Raw genomic sequence first — 17637 nt, forward strand, 5'->3', positions numbered from 1 at the left:
CAATGAGAATTATGAGAACACTGAGCGATAGCTTAAATTAAAGAGGAGAGGAGATTCCTGTCATGGAGAGTATATGAGGGACAGGCTTCAGAGGAACCCCCAAATTAAGAAGACACCTGAGCCTTATAATCGTTCAAGGACCGCAGGAAGTTTTATACAATGCTATTTAGTTTGATACATACAGCATGCATGCCAAGGAGCCAGGAACTGGGTAAGACTTTAAATCTCTCTTGCAGCTTCAAGGGCACACCACAGTTTCTTACTGTCTGTCATAAAGAGAGAGTTCCAGGAGTTGGGGGGTGGCCTGCAGATCTGGTGGCTGAGAGCCCCCAGCATTTAACGGTGGCAGGCCGATGACCTAATAACAGTAGTACAGCTTGTCACGATATTCCTGCATCTTATGCATCTAATCGCACCCGACTGAATCTCTTAGCTTCTAAGAAAGCATCTGTCTATTCCAGGAAAGAGACCTCCCCAGGGACAGACAATGGGGATCCATGCATGTACACCAGCACTTAGAAGCGCAGATACCAAAGCTGGACTTTGCCGTGCTACTCAGTCAGGTACTTTGTCTCTCTAGAGAGTGGACTTTTGATTTCTGCTTCTTCCCTTGCTAAAAATAAACACTGAGTGCTGGCTGTACTTGTGCGGCAGTGTGAATTCTTCCTCAGCAGACAAGAGACTGCTATAGCAGCAAGGATCAGGGGGAATTCATAGGGAGGGATCTGCCCATAATGCTTCTATTTTTAATCTTTGAAGGAATCTTGTGCTAAGCTCTGCCCTGGCTGTACTAACTTACATTCCTGTCCACACAGCGCAAGTCTAGCTTTGTCTCTACATTCTTGACTGCACTTGCTGCCTCTCACTCTGATGATAGCCATGCTCACTGGCCTGAGGTAACGTCAGAAATAAAACCCGACGGTTCATTTCCAAAGATGCCTTGAACCAGCTTAGGGCCAACTACAAATGAGCAGAAATCACTAGACCCTTGTTAATGCCCAATAGTCTAGCTATTCCCCAACATATACAGACACATGCACAGAGAGGTGCGCGCGCGCACACACACACACACACACACACACGCACACGCTCGAGAGTAGAACATTGCTAAGAGTTGAGCTTGCAAGCACAGTCATGCATATAAGCTTTAACCTAAACAGGAAGTAAAATGTAGAGATGAACTTGCCATTATTTTTGTTGAGAAAAGGACAAATGTGATGGGCAAGGGGAAAGATAAGACCAAGGAGATGTGTAAGAGCGTATTGTTTATGTTTTGTTATTGTTGTTTTGGCTTGGTTTTGGTTTTTTGAGACAGGGTTTCTCTGTCTAGCTCTGGCTGTCCTGGAACTCACTCTGTAGACCAGGCTGGCATCTAACTCATAGAGATCCGCCTGCCTCTGCCTCCCAAGTGCTGGGATTAAAGGTATGTGCCACCATGGTTGGTTTTTTAAAATAAAACATTTTTTTCTTTTCCTCCTCTACTTTTGTTTGTTTGTTTGTTGTTTTGTTTTGTTTTTTGAAACATGTTTTCTCTTTGTAGCTTTGGAGCCTGTCTTGGAACTTGCTCTGTAGACCAGGCTGGTTTTGAAATCACAGAGATCCGCCTGCCTCTGCCTCCTGAGTGCTGGGATTAAAAGCATGTGCCACCACTGCCAGGGCCTGGTTATTTTTTAAAAAGTGGGAAGATAGTTGGATTTGGTGACTCACATTTTTAAACTCAGCTCTTAGAATGGCAGCAGTGGGTGGATCACTGTGAGTTCAAGGCCAGCCTGATCCACGTAGTAAAATCCAGGCCAGCCAGAGCTACATAATGAGACCAGTGTCTTAAAAAAAGAAAAAAGAAAAAAAAGAAAGAAAGAGGAAGCAGAGCCGGGCGATGGTGGCTTACGCCTTTAATCCCAGCATTCGGGAGGCAGAGGCAGGTGGATCTCTGTGAGTTCGAGACCAGCCTGGTCTACACAGCTAGTTCCAGGACAGGCTCCAAAGCCACAGAGAAACCCTGTCTCAAAAAAAAAAGAAAGAAAAAAATGGGTCCAGCTTTAGGATTCTAAACTATTCTCTGTACTCGATCAGCATGTCTGCCTCCTATACTGACCCGAATTTTGCATGGTCATGAGGTCAACTGCTTGCCTCTTACTACTCTGAGAGACCAGTCCTCTCACTATGAAGTGAAGACCACCACTGCTTATAAGTTTTAGTTCATTCTGGCCTTGATTTGCATTTTCCTGAGAATTAGTGATGTTGAAATTTTTAAAAATCTATCGGTCATTGGCCTTTTTTTGAGAAATGTTTATTTAGGTCTATTGCCCACTTTTTAAACAAATTTGTGTTCGTTTGCATGTCCATTTGTTGCTATTGAGATTTTCTAGTTCCTTCTAAATATTTTATATTAGGCTCTAGTTGCCAATTTGCAAACATTTTCTTCCCATCCTGTTGGCTGTCTCAACACTTGGTTGATTATTTCTATATGAAACCATTTCTTTTCCTCTCACAGTCAAGTCAGAAAATGGTTTCTCTTACCTTTGCAGGTCTGAATTAATGAAAACATTAAATTATCACTGAATTAAGGCGATGTGGAGAAATAAAGACCTTTTTAAGAAAATAAATCCTTTCAAGTCTGTTTTGAAGGAATGAGAAAAATGGAGCAGAATTCATCATGAAACATACTACAATTTTAAATTAAAAGAAAATATGAGTGCTCAATTTGGCTAACGGTGAAATTTTAATTACCACTGAGGGTCCTACCCTTTTTATGCTTTAAAAAACTGTTTTCTTGTGCCGGGCGGTGATGGCGCACGCCTTTAATCCCAACACTCGGGAGGCAGAGGCAGGAGGATCTCTGTGAGTTTGAGGCCAGCCTGGTCTAGAAGAGCTAGTTCCAGGACAGGAACCAAAAAGCTACAGAGAAACCCTGTCTCGAAAAAATTAAAAAAAAAAACCAAAAAACTGTTTTCCTTTGGGGGTTAAGGAGATGGCTCAGTAGGTTAGATACTTACCTCAGCAAAATGAAGACAAGCCAGGAACCCAAGCACCCAACTAAGGCAGGAGGGCTGCAGTGACTCTCACGGACAGTGCTCAGGGGGTGGAGAAAGACAACCCCAGACAAGCTGGCTAATCAGCCATATAGGTGAGCTCTGGGTCCGAGAGAGAGACCCTACCTCTAAAGAGACCCTGCCTCTAAATATATGGTCCTTCTCATGCACACACGCATCCATACCTGTGCGTGCACACACACACATACACTTTTAAACCTTTGTTTCTAGAAGGAGTACACATGTTAATTTCAAGAGGTAGGATGTTCTTGAAGGTGACCTTTTTATATTAATAAGCTTAAGTCTGAAACTGACTGCACTCTGTCCCCTCTGTCCCCACATTAACATGAAGAGAGGGCAACCTCTTCATACGCCTGTAGTATTCAATAATAAGTACTTCTTTAAATTTTTTATTACACTTTTATGTATTTTGTGTGCATGTGTGTGTATATGTATGGGCATATGTGTGTATCTGTATGTATATGGGCATGTGTTTGTTAGTGTGGATTTAAGTCTTGGCATGAGAAACCTTCTATCCATGGTTTCAATCCACCAGCTCAACAACTATTTCTTAAAACTCCAGATGGCTAAGGGTCTGCAAAAATACTGCTCAAAATTACAAGAAAATCCTCAAAAGGATGAGAATGTCTGAAACCCTAGCTGCCCCAACCTGGCAATCCCAGGATGATAGCTGAGGAGCATATAACACCTCATATAACAGGAGAATTCTGGGAAGAGGAAAGACTCAGTCTGCAGTCATCACCCAGCTGCAGAAGAAGCAAGATGAGACTGAAAAAGATACCAAGTCATGTGGCTAACTCAGACAAGAATTATGGGCTAATGTAAGTTATCAGAGTTAATAAGAAGCCTGAGCTAATAGGGCAACCAGTTTATAATTAATGTAGACCTCTGTGTGTTTCTTTGAGACTGAATGACTACGGGACTGGGTGAGACAGAAAACTCTGTCAACATAATTGCATGAAATATAGATCTTGCAGAATCCACATTGGCAGGTGCGTGAGTTCCTGCAGACTGTCCTCGGTGTCTACACAAACGCACCTCCACCGTCGCTGCTCTATAGCTACCACTGTGGGAGGGAGGGCTCATTTAGTCTATTGACATACGGGTACAGAGAAGAACTGAGCACGTACGAAAATAAATGGAGTCATCAATCTGAGCATAACCCATAAACCTGGCAGAGTCTGCACCCCTTTCCCCTCCTCGTAACCCCCCCTACACACACACACACACACACACACACAAACACACACACACACACACGCAGCCCCTCGGTGGCGTTCTGCTCCTAGTGAGATGTGCCTGGACACCAGGAATAAATGGCCAGTCACCCGTGTGTGACCCAGGCTTTGACACTCTGTTCTACCACTAAAAGCCAATGAATAGTTAATGCCGTGGCTGATTGTGGCAGGAAAGAGGACATACGGGAGAGGAGGAAAACTCAGTTGAAGAATTGTCTCCATCAGACGGGCCTGTGAGCCTATCTCTGAGAACACATGTTTTCTTTGCCGATTGGTATACCCCACCCCACCGTGTGTGTGTGTGTGTGTGTGTGTGCGTGTGTGCGTGCGCGTGTGCGTGTGTGTGTACGCACACAGAGGGTGGGGATTGCTCATGCAGGCAGCCGCCCTTGGCCCATGTTCCTACCCTACCTTCCCTCCCTCTGCTGGGCCCTGGATCCTGGATCCCAGGCATCTAAAGCAGGGACTGGTGCTTTAATCCTTGCTCTGACCTGGGCAGGAGCCATGACAATGAGGTCCAGCTAGAACGGCACCTGCTCCACACAGTTCATGTACAGAGTAAGGTTCCACGGCGCTAGAGAAATGGCTTGGCTATTAAGAACCCTGGTTGCTGCCCTTCCAGAGGACCGGGGTTCTATTCCCAGCACCCACAGGTGGCTCATACTATCTGTAACTCCAGGGCCAGAGATCTGACACCCTCCTCAAACACCAGACCTCCAAGGCATGCACAGATACACATTTAGACAAAAACACCATTACACATAAAATAAATATAATAAAAACAGAGTAAAGTTTCACATGGCCAATAGGTTAGGTATTGAAGAAGCTACTGGAGCTCAAGGGACAAAAGATCTGCCCAGCATCTGGATGCTGTCCTGTGACTGGAGGCTTCACCTTGCCATTCATTGCAGCTGCTATGGGCTTCAAATGTTCCTGCTGCAGCCCAGATGCTGCGGCTGTGGCTTTCACCACCACTGCCTGAGGCTGCACCAAGGGCAGGAGCAACAGAGCCCATTTTCCTATATTTTCAGCTGTCAGTGCCTCTCACAGGCGACTTCCACTGGGAACAGCTGGTGGGAGAGCTTTGGAAAATGCAGGGCAGTCCCGTCTCCGCTTCATTGCTCCCAGAATGCAATCCCAAGGATTCACGGAACAGTGGCAGTGGTGCTGGCATTCCCCTCCATGAAGCCCACCCAGTTCCCCTGCACACATGGGCCATCTGGTTGAGGAGGCTTTGCCTAGGCTTCTAGCGCTCTACCCTCCCGGTGGGATGTGAAGAAACCAGAGCAAAGACTGGAGCAAGAGCGATCCTTGCCCGGTGCCTTGGCGCTTGGCACTGCTTCATACACAGCTGCGCTTCTGATTTACCACTCAGGACGATCCACGGCTAGGAAACAGCAGTGCTTCGCTTTTGTTTCTTTAGCCCCCGTTCAGGACGGCTTCCTTACATTTTTTTCAATTTTGACTCGACCTACATTTCCTGGGAGACATGGCAAAACAGTTGACTCCAGTGTTATACAAAACAGGAAATTGCATTTCACGGGGTTTTATTCTCGCTGGCTCCCATTTGCTCCCAGGGCTCTTCTAAGTCAAATGCTGGCCTTTGAACAAGCCACAAATTTAGTTGCAATTCAGAGCTATATACTGAAAGCCTGCTACTGGTCTGACCCAGAATAAAGACTTAAAGAAGAAGAGAGAAGAAACGAGAAAATCTGCCACCGTCTTCGTTCTTAAGTAGCTTACAGTTTTGTCAAGGGATGAGGCACAAGCATGAGCAACCTCAGAAAACATTGGGTGCAGCACTCCCTGTCGCGTGGCCCTTGGCAACACGGCTATAAGAAGCATTTCAGAAAGACAAAGCTGTTTTTAAAGATTTTGTATTTGGAAGGCAAAGGGAGGGGGAAAGGAAGGAAGTGGGGAGAGGCGAAGAGGAAGGAGGAAGTGGGGGAGGGGAGAGGGGACAATGATAGAACAGGTGAGAAATGAGCAGGTACAGGGTCAACTACTGGGCCCAGGGGGTAAAGGGACTTGCCTCACAAGCCTAGTGATCTGAGTCTCATCCCTGAAACCCGTGTGCAGGCGGAAGGCAGACAGACTCCGTAAAGCTGTCCTCCTGGGTGGGTGAAACGCAGCAGCTGGTAAAGCTTTTGCTGCCCCATCACCAGGTCCCACAAAGGTAGGAGGAAATCATAACTTCCTTCATGCCAGTTTCGTCTCCAGATGTTATCACTTTAGGATTTGGCAAGTCCAGTGAACTTTTTAAAGTTGGTTTTTGCCAGTGCATTTTTAATCTATATCATCATCATCATCATCATCATCATCATCATCGAGACAGGGCTTCTCTGTGTAGACCCAGCTGTCCTGAAACTCACTCTGTAGACCAGGTTGGCCTCAAACTTAGAGATCTATCTGCCTCTACCTCCCAAGTGCTGGGATTAAAAGTGTGTGCTTCCACCGCCCAGCTTGCCCGTGTACCAAGTGAAACCAAAACACTGAGTTAACAGTGACTGAATAGAAGACTCTGTGGTTTAAGAGTACTTGCTGCTGATGCCGAGGGCCAGGCTAAGGTCCCAGCATCCACCTCAGGCTGCTCACCTCTTCCTATAGCTCCATTTCCAGGGATCCCAACACCATCTTCCAGTCTCTGAGACCACCTGCGGGCACACTTGTGCACACATGTGTGTGCATGAGGCCACACACACATACCCACAGCGGCACAAGCACAGGCACACGCACATACACATAAGATGAAACTGGAAAAGTAAGCTTGAAAACTCAGACTCATATCCAGAGCTCTGGCTTGCAGGTCAACCACCAATGAGGCACGCTGTGATTTAACTAAGGTATCTCAGTGTGGCTGGAGAGAGACGAGGGAAGGGAAACAAACAGAAAGAGCACGCCTTCTCCCGGGATTCGGACAAAGGCTGCACTGTCAGGATTGCAACAAAGATAACTCAGAAATCTGGTACATTCTCGCAAGGGCCAAATGCCATCAAGGATAATCACCAAAAACTGGAAATCTTCCAAACAGCCAATTAGCTCCTAGATAAAAGATGTGATGTGTCCGAATAGCCACACAGAGGTGTGACCCGGAGACAGAAGGTTTTGGTGCGTCCATCTCTTATGACATGTCCCAAAGTGGCGAATCTAGAGAGACAGAAAATAGATTTGTAGTTATCAGGGGCTTCAAGAAAGAATAGGGACAGGAATAGGGACAGACTGCAAACAGACCTGACTGAGGTTTATTTCAGGAATAACGGAGAATATTCTAATAATCAGATGGTGCTGATAGATGCACAAGTCTGTGACTTACATATAACATGTCCAATCTACTGAAGTCTAGTATTTTTGTGGTATGCAAATTTGCATCTCAACAAGGCGGCCTGTCCTTTATAGGACAGGGCTACTTGTCTCTTTCATCGTCTCTCTCTGGCCACTCTGTAGCCAAGACTAGCCTTGATTCCTGCTCCTCCTGCCTCTAGCGTCTCAAAGCTAGATATGTTATAGATACGTGCTACCACACCTGGTCTATGTGGTGCTGGGGACCAAATCCAGCAAGTTCTCTACAAACTGAGTCACATTCCCAGCCCAGTGAAGAGAATTCTAAAAAGATAAACTGTAGATTGGAGATGGCTCAGCAGGTAAGAGCACTGGCTGGTCCTCCAGAGGATCTGGGTTCAGTTCCCAGCACCCACAGGGAGGCTCACAACTGTCTGCAAGTTCATTTCCATGAGATCTGATACCCACTTTTGGCCTTTTCAGGCACCAAGCACACATGTGGTGCCCATATATACATTCAGGCAAAACACTCATCATACACAGTGAATCAATATTCCAAGCCAGGTGTAGTGTTACTGGCCTTTAATTCTAGCATTTGGGAAATGGAAGTAGAAGGATCTCTGTAAATTTGAACCCAGCCTAGTATACACAGTGAGTTTCATGACAGCCAGAACTACATAGAAAGACTCAAAAGGCAAATAAATAAATAAATGATCCACAGATCTTACAGAGATCTTTTTCTCAGTAGAGGTTCCCTCTTCTCAGATGACTCTAGTTTTTGTCAAGTTCACACACACAAAACAACAAGACCCAAAAACAACAACAACAAACTACTCCGGCTCCCCTGATCTGACTCCCTCTTCTGGCCTCCTGATGCACTACAGTCACAAGCAAAGACACATCTGCAAATAATTAAAAATACTTTTAAAGACAGGAGGCTGGAGAGATGGCTTGATGGTTAAGAGACCTTTCTGCACCTGCAGAGGTTCCCCAGTTGGTACCCACCACCAATGGGACAATTTACAACTATCTGCAATTCCATTACCATCCTTTCTGTGGGCAACAGGCCTGGTGAGGCCCAATTCCATACATGCAGGGAAAACATTCATACATATTGTAAACATTACAGCTTGGGTGGAAAGGAATACTGGCAGTCGGGAGCCATAGAGAGGTCATACTGCACAATAACTCACACAAGAGATTTATTAGGAGGGGAATAAAAACAGGAGTGTGGTTGCCTCTGCTCAGGTGAGAAACAGCAGAGAACAGAAGACAGTTTTTTTTTTCAATACATGTTTCTTGGCGGGGGTGGGGGGGTTGGAACTTTTTAGGAGTGGGGATTTCAAGGTCAGAGCTTGGGCTTTTTACTCTGTAGGGCAGGGGCAGGGTCCAGCTATTAGGGCAGTTAGAGTGTTATATGGGTGAAACCTGGCAGTTGGAGGTCCTTGGAGGAGGAGTCTGGCCACTCATGTGACTCAAGGGCTTACACATATAAAATAAAAGCAAATGCATCTTTAAAAAGAAGACAGAGAACAGTGAATGTTTCCATGGGTTTTTATGGGATATCACATCCTTCCTTTAGTTTGTTGATTTGGTTTTTGAGACGATTTCTCTGTATAAATAGCCTTGACTGTCGTGGAACTTGCTTTGTAGAACAAGCTGGCCTCAAACTCATAGAGATTCGAGAACCTCTACCTCCTGAATGCTAGGATTAAAGGTGTGTATGACCTCAAAGAGCAATCAGGGTTCCCTGACCTGTGGGAAGTCCAAGGACCGCCCACCTCCATCTAGTAAGGTGAGCATCCAAACTGCCTAAGCTCCCCCAAAGCCAGTATGTGCAGTAGGATCAAAAACCCATTGCCATTGTTCTTGAGTTCTCAGTAGTCCTCATTGTCCGCTATGTTCAGCAAGTCCAGTTTTATCCCATGCTTTTTCAGCTGATAAGGGAGGGGGACTTGATCGGGGGGAGGGGGAGGGGGAGGGAAATGGGAGGCGGTGGCGGGGAGGAGGCAGAAATCCTTAATAAATAAATAAATTAAAAAAATTTAAAAAAAATGTATAAATGTATGAAATTCTCAAATAATAAACTATCAAAAAAAAATTTTTTTTTTTTTTGGTTTTTCAAGACAGGGTTTCTCTGTGGTTTTGGAGCCTGTCCTGGAACTAGCTCTTGTAGACCAGGCTGGTCTCGAACTCACAGAGATCCACCTGCCTCTGCCTCCCGAGTGCTGGGATTAAAGGCGTGCGCCACCACCGCCCGGCCTAAACTATCAAAATTAATTAATAATAAAAAAAAGGTGTATATGACCACGTCTTGCTTGGTCTACCTAGTTTTTAATTGGAAAGGAGAAAAGCTAATATCCAGTTTTAGAAGAAAATGATAGGTAAACTTCTGAATAGGAAAAGGATATGGGCTAAAAGTCTGTGTGTGCACGCGCATAGGTGCGTGTGAGCACGCGCACACCCACACTCTCTGTTTGTTTTGTTAGTGACTGACGGAATCACTGACACATGCAGAGTGGAGAAGAGACTCCCAGGAGTACGCAGGTACAGTGCTGTTAGCCTCTTCAGCATGGACAATCAAGTATTTTCAGGCATTTCCACAGTCAACAGAATAACAATTGGATTTGTGGAGCAGTGACCCAATTCAGTCATCCAGAGTTAAAAAGCACAAATATGTCATAACACTGGCAAAAATGAGCAAAGGATAATGTTTGAAGTAAATACCATCAAATACCACAATGGGAAAAAGAAAGAACTCTAAGACTGAAGGAGCCCCAGGGGACTCCCAATCACCTTAATTTTATGGGTGGAAATGGCATTGTGAACAGATTGAAGCTTACCTGATGGTTGGAACTCAGGGTTTTCAGACCTCCACCCAGTGACCCAAGGACTATGTAGTTCATAATGTAAGAGTCAGCACTAACTTGCCCCAAGGAAAGCTGCCTCTGGCTGTCTTTAGTGAATACGCCTGCATGTTCCACAGACATCATATGGCTTTGACTACCCATTTTTTAAAATGTCACGTCTGGGAACGGGGGTCTGGAGAGATGGCTCAGCAGTTAAGAGCACTGGCTGCTCTTTCAGAGGACCTGAGTTCAATTCCTAGTACTCACATAGCAGCTCACTGCTGTCTATAGCTCCAGTTCCAGGGGATCCAAGAGACATACATGCAGGCAAAACACCAATATACATAAACTTTAAAAAATCATTAAATTTTTTTAAAAAGAAAAGAAATTTGTATCTATCATTTTGTGCTGAACTTTTAAGAAATACTTTGCTATTTTTTAAACAATTAATTTTGTTTTGCTTTGTTGTCTTATGCATCCCAGGCTGGCCTCAAATTCACTGTGTACCTGAGAACAACCTTAAATTTCTTAGCCTCCATCTCCTGAATGCTGGAATTACAGTACATTTTGATTTATACACACACACTGGATCTGGGAATGCAGCTCAGTTTCAAGATCATTTGCCAGGCATATATAAAGCCCTGGGTTCAATCCCCAACACCTCATATAAATTTAGCATGATGGTTTACACCTGTAATCTCAGTATTCAAAAGTTAGGAGCAATTCGGACATAGTGTACACTTTTAATCCCAGCACTCAGGAAGCAGAAGCAGGCGACTTTCTGTGAGTTAGAGGCCATCCTGGTCTACAAAATAAGTTTCAAGACACCCAGAACTGTTACACAGAAAATCCCTGTCTCAAAAAAGACAATAGAAGAAGAAGAAGAAGAAGAAGAAGAAGAAGAAGAAGAAGAAGAAGAAGAAGAAGAAGAAGAAGAAGTTGTTAGAGGCAGAAGTAGGTCATTTTTGGCTACATAGTGAGTAGGAAGGCTGTAGAGATGATATCAGATGCTGTCTTAAGAGAAAACAAGACAAATTGTGCTTATATATGTTTATGGGGTACACCATCAGGTTAAGAAGAAGGAATATGTAGGGGGAAGTTTCTGTCCTGCCAGTAGCTCCCAAATAAACACACTGAGGTGTATATTAATTATAAATGCTTGGCCAATAGCTCAGGCTTATTACTAGCTAACTCTTACATTTAAATTAACCCACATTTATTATCTATGCTTTGCTACATGGCTTGGTATCTTTTTTCAGTACTGCTTGTTTAATCTTGCTTCTCTTAGGATCTGTTTGCACCTCCAGGCTCTGCCCTTCCTCTTCCCAGCATTCCCTAGGTCAGGCTGTATCACCCAATCTTTTCCTGCCGAGCTATCAGCCAATCAGTTTTCTATTAACAACGAGAGCAATACGTACTTACAGCATACAAAGATTGTTCCACAGCAGGGATACGATGTGGAATAGTTAAATTAAGCTAATCAGCACCCCATCACTGAAAATACCATTATTGAGGTAAGAACACTTAAAATCCACTCTCAATAATTATGGAGTGTACAATGTGCTATTAGAATCTATAGTTACCATCCTACATAATCTCTTTTAAAATTTATGTATTTCACACAAATGCTCTTTGTACAACTTTTGATTATTAGAAATATAAAAATAAAACATTAAATACACAATAATTATGTGGGCTTCTTTTGTCCCCACTTCTTTTATTGATTGCTGCACTGTGAATATTCCCAGAGCATCAGGTTAATGGTTCACTCTCTTCCAGGGTCCTTTCATTCTCCAGCCTTCAGCACTGAGATTGGTACCCAGCAGGACCTCAATAAATACAAGTTGAATGAATTAATTAGTAAGACCTATTATAGCTCAATGTATCTTGTCTGGTGGCACATTGAGATTGATCCCAGCTTTGTCACGATTACAGATAATGCCACAGTTAATGTTCTTTGATGAATCTTCTTATTATTGCCTTATGATAAATTTTTCAAGGTAGAATTACAAAATGAAAGGCTTTGGGTGTACATCACCAAATTGTCCTTCGGAAAAAGTATTCCATCCCCCATTTCCTCTCCAGTATTTCCTTCCATTCCCACCTTTCATCCTTTAGTTTGCTTAAAAAACAAATGAAAACCAAAAAAGACATTTCCCCTTTAGGGCTGAAGCTAATACTGGCAAAACATTTCAGAAGCCTGCTGTCCAGTTTGACTGAACGAAAACAGCTTTTGAATGTTCTGTTTCTGTATTGTATTAAATTGTGCCAGTAATTTATCTAGAGGTGAAATGTCACTAAAGGGATTGTTAGATCACTTATATTTCTTGGACATGCTCTGCTCTCTGAGTTCAATAAGGACCAGCATGTGGTTGCTTTGCTTTTTGGTTTTGTTTTGTGTTTGTTTTTACTTGAGAGTGAGTGAACCAAGACTCTGTCACACATCCATTGTGGGATGAAGGGTGTGGGAAGCAGGGTAATAAGGCATGGGAACCACAGCCTCAGAATGTGAAGTGAAAGGCTCAATGCTCAACAGCAGACCTGAAAGCATAGTTTTTTTAATATTTATTTTTTAAAATATTTATTTATCTAGTATACAATATTCTGTCTGTATGTATGCCTGCAGGCCAGAAGAGGGCACCAGACCCCATTACAGATGGTTGTGAGCCACCATGTGGTTGCTGGGAATTGAACTCAGGACCTTTGGAAGAGCAGGCAATGCTCTTAACCTCTGAGCCATCTCTCCAACCCCCTGAAAGCATAGTTTTAAGGTGTATGTGGGGGGGGGGATGGGAAGTTTATTAAAATGAAAATCGTAGTTACCTGAGGTGGCACAGCCCTTGAGAGGTGGAAGAAGGAGGATCAGGAGTTCAAAGTCATCTTCTGGCTACAGAAAAGTTTAGGGGCTGGGGGCTGGAGAGTTGGCTCAGTGCTTAAAAACACTTGTCACTCTTGAACTGGACCAGGATTCAGTTCCCATCACCCACTGTCTTAACTGTTTCAGTTCCCATCTGATGTGGGAGTGTCATATATTGGTTAAGCAATAAAGAACTGCTTGGCCCTCATAGGTTAAAACATAGGTGGGAGGAGTAAACAGAACAGAATGCTGGGAGAAAGAAGCTGAATCAGGGAGTCGCCATGATTCTCCCACTCCAGGCAGACGCAGGTTAAGATCATTCCTGGTAAGCCAGCTCGTGGGCTACACAGATTATAAGAAATGGGCTAGTCCAGGTGCGAGAGTTAGCCGAGAAAAGGCTAGATGTAATGGGCCAAGCTGTGTTTAAAAGAATACAGTTTCCGTGTAATTATTTCGGGTAAAGCTAGCTGTGCAGGCGGCCGGGTGCCGGGGACGCAGCCCGCCGCTCCTATTACTACACCCATCACCCACTGTCTTAACTGGTTCAGTTCCCAACACCCACTTTGTGGTTCACAACCAGCTCCTTCTTCTACCCACCAGGGGTACCAGGCATGAATGTGGTACATATGCATATAGGCAGGCAAAACACTCATACACATAAAATTAAAATAGAGTTAGAAGCTAGCCTGGAATACAGGAGATCCTGTCTCAAGAAAAGAAAAGAAAACCAACAAATAAATAATAGTAAATAAAAGTAAAAGGGACATTTGTGGAACACCTCTGAATAGTTTCCTAGATGGAAGGAAGTTGTCCATGGACATAAAAGGAGAGAAGAGGGGGCCTAAGTGATGGCTCAGTCAGTAAAGTGCCTGCCACACAAACATGAGGACCTGAGTTCAGATCCTCACATAGTGCATGTCTCTAACCCTCAACTTTAGGAAGGCTGAAACAGGAGGATCCTTGGGGCCAGTCTAGCCAATCAGCAAGCTGAAAACATGGTGAGTGAGGCACTATCGTGAAAAATAAGGTGGAGGGAAATCAAGATGCATGCTGTGAACCTTTAGCCTATACACACACACACACACACACACACACACACACACACACGCACATGCACATGAGAGAAGGATCGTGCCCAGACCAGTGTCACACACACACACACACACACACACACACACACACACACGCACATGAGAGAAGGATCATGCCCAGACCAGTGTCACACACACACACATGCACACACACACACACACACAATGAGAGAAGGATCATGCCCAGACCAGTGTCACACACACACACACACACACACACACATGCACACACACACACACACACACACAATGAGAGAAGGATCGTGCGCAGACCAGTGTCACACACACACACATGCACACACACACACACACACAATGAGAGAAGGATCATGCCCAGACCAGTGTCACACACACACACACACACATGCACACACACACGCACTCACGCACCATGAGAGAAGGATCATGCCCAGACCAGTGTCACGCGCACACACACACACACACACACAATGAGAGAAGGATCATGCCCAGACCAGTGTCACACACACACACACATGCACACACACACACACAATGAGAGAAGGATCATGCCCAGACCAGTGTCACACACACACACACACATGCACACACACACACACACACACACACACAATGAGAGAAGGATCATGCCCAGACCAGTGTCACACACTGAGCAGTGCAAATGTGTTCATAAAAAAGGGAAGAGTGGAGGAAGACGGGCAAGAAGAAGTGTAAGGGAGTAAAAGAAAGGAAGGAAAGGGGTAGACAGAGAGGAAGGAAGTATAAAAGGGAAGAGAATGAAAGGGACGCAGGATGGCCTGGGGCACCCCCGAACCCCAATTCTGGAAGACGAGATGGCTTCCAGCCCTACCACACTGTGAACACAAGTGGGAACCCAATGTAACGTTTCTCCTGGCACATACCACACACAGAAAGCATCACTTTTCAAAACGGGCTTTATGTATGAGATGTTTCATAGAGACCTCCCTAATATTATAAGCAGATGTGCACTGTTTATTAAATTTACAAATAGTAAAGTCCTGGAATAAGGATGTCCCCGGGACGGATGGCTATTCTTTGGCAGAATGCCAACTAGGAGTTTCCTGGTGAGGTCTGTTCTTCTCCTTTGCAACCTCACTGTATCAGGCTACATTTGAATTATTTTAATATGCCCCAGGTCTGCAACTTATTGTCTAATCCAGTGGTTCCCAACCTTCCTAATGCTGTGACCCTTTAATCCAGTTCTTCATGTTGTGGTGACCCTCAATCATAAAATTATTTTGTTGCTATTTCATAACTGTAATTTTTGCTCCTGTTATGAATCATGATGTAAATACTTTTGGAGATAAATGTTTTGCCAAAGGGACCATGACCCATGGGTTGAAAACTGCTTGTCTGATTATTCCGAAGGACTACACTTCTGCAAAATCATATGAATGTCTAAGATCCTAATTCGGACCCCCCACACACACACAAAAAAAATCAAGTGAAAACAATTATATAGGACAGAAATGAGTCCGCAGGCAAAGGAACTTGTTAAAGCCTGGCCGCCTCAATTCCAGAACCTATATCAGGGTTGAAGGAGAGAATCAACTCCACTGAGTTCATTCTGGCCTCCTGTGTATACCATGGCACAATGCCTTCCCATAGTAACAACAAAAACTTTTAAAAGCTCTGTGTGTGTGTGTTTGTGTGTGTGTGTGCACGCGCGCATGCATGTGTGTGTGTGTGTGTGCACTTGCGCGTGTGTGTTTGCACATGTGTGTTATATGAGGGCATGTTTCTACACGTGGATATTTATTGATTCTGAGTTAATTCTTTTGAAACAACCCAACTTACTTCTATCTTAGCAGTTATTGGATAAGAGAGACCCTGAAGGCAGTCCCAAGTCCCTACCAGCAATAATCTCCTTTATCGTGGGAGAGAACAGCCTACTCTCCTGAAACCTGGCTACCTTGTGGCTGATGGACTGCAGACCATCGCTGTGTGAGCAGTTTCAGCTTGGTTTTCGTCTGAAGGAGGAAGCAGTTGGGAGACCGAGCATTTTCTTGCTTTTATCTTTTAGAAGCAAGTTTGGGCAACTTAACTGTTGTGCTGATTACCGTCTACTCTGATTGCTGCCAGAAGTCATAAACAGGGTAGTTCACGTGTGCTCTTGGGCCACAGCGTGGACCATGTGTGCTCTTGGCTTTTCTAAGGGAGACTTGGACTCCTGGGAGACCTGCTGCTCTTGTAGGCTTTGTGGGGACAAAGAGCAGAGCTTCTCCCAGCATGCACTTCTCTCTTGCCCTTCTCTCACCTTCCTTTGAAGTCACCTGTCACAGGGATCAGGTGGGGTGCAGGAAGAGACAGGAAGACACCAGGCGGGACAGTCAGTATCCAGAAGCAGAAGCTGATGCTGCAGGGCGCAAGCAGTAGTGCCGACGGAGGGGCAGCCAGCTAGGAAGACTGACGCCAGTATCCGGACTTCTCTTGGAATCCGCTGTGGTCTCTTGGGGACCGCATTACAATCCATCCTTCCTCCATGGCTCTTACTACCCTTTCTTCCTTACAGACCTGGCTCCTGAAAATATTACCCAGTCAAACTTCTTCCTTTAAATCTGAGTTCCAGGGTCTGGATTCCTTGTGGTTGGAGTTCTGTTCCTATAAGTACCTTCCTGTGGTCTACTCTGAGGCTCGGGGCGTGGTAGATGGGTTAGATGTGTGATTTGGGTTAAGTCCAGTGTCATGGTTAAAAACATGGTGGAGGGGGCTGGAGAGATGGCTCAGAGGTTAAGAGCATTGCCTGCTCTTCCAAAGGTCCTGAGTTCAATTTCCAGCAACCACATGGTGGCTCACAACCATCTGTAATGGGGTCTGGTGCCCTCTTCCGGCCTGCAGGCACACATGCAGACAGAATATTGTATATAAATAAATAAATATTTAAAAAAAACATGGTGGAGGGGCCATGATCTGAAGAGACAGCTAGTAATTAAGATCTCCTGCTGCTCTTCCAGGGAACTGGAGTCTGGTTCCTAGCATCCAAGTTGGGTAGTTCATAACCACCTATAACTCCAGCTCTGGAATAGCTAATGCCCTATTCTGGCCTCTGTGCCCTCCACACTAAAAATAAAACAATCAACAAACAAAGCATGGAGGTGCCATTCACTGGGAGGTGTCTACAGAGCAAAGAGTGAACTTATTTTCACTGACACACAAGGCTTTTGGCTTGAGCTCCCTTAACACCAGTTCATTTATTTCAGAAATAAACTTGTGATATAGGGATGTAGCTCAGTTAGTAAACTATGTGCCTAGAATTCACTAAACCCTGGG

The sequence above is a fragment of the Microtus pennsylvanicus genome, chromosome 3, assembly GCF_037038515.1.
Source record: "Microtus pennsylvanicus isolate mMicPen1 chromosome 3, mMicPen1.hap1, whole genome shotgun sequence".
NCBI lineage: Eukaryota > Metazoa > Chordata > Mammalia > Rodentia > Cricetidae > Microtus > Microtus pennsylvanicus.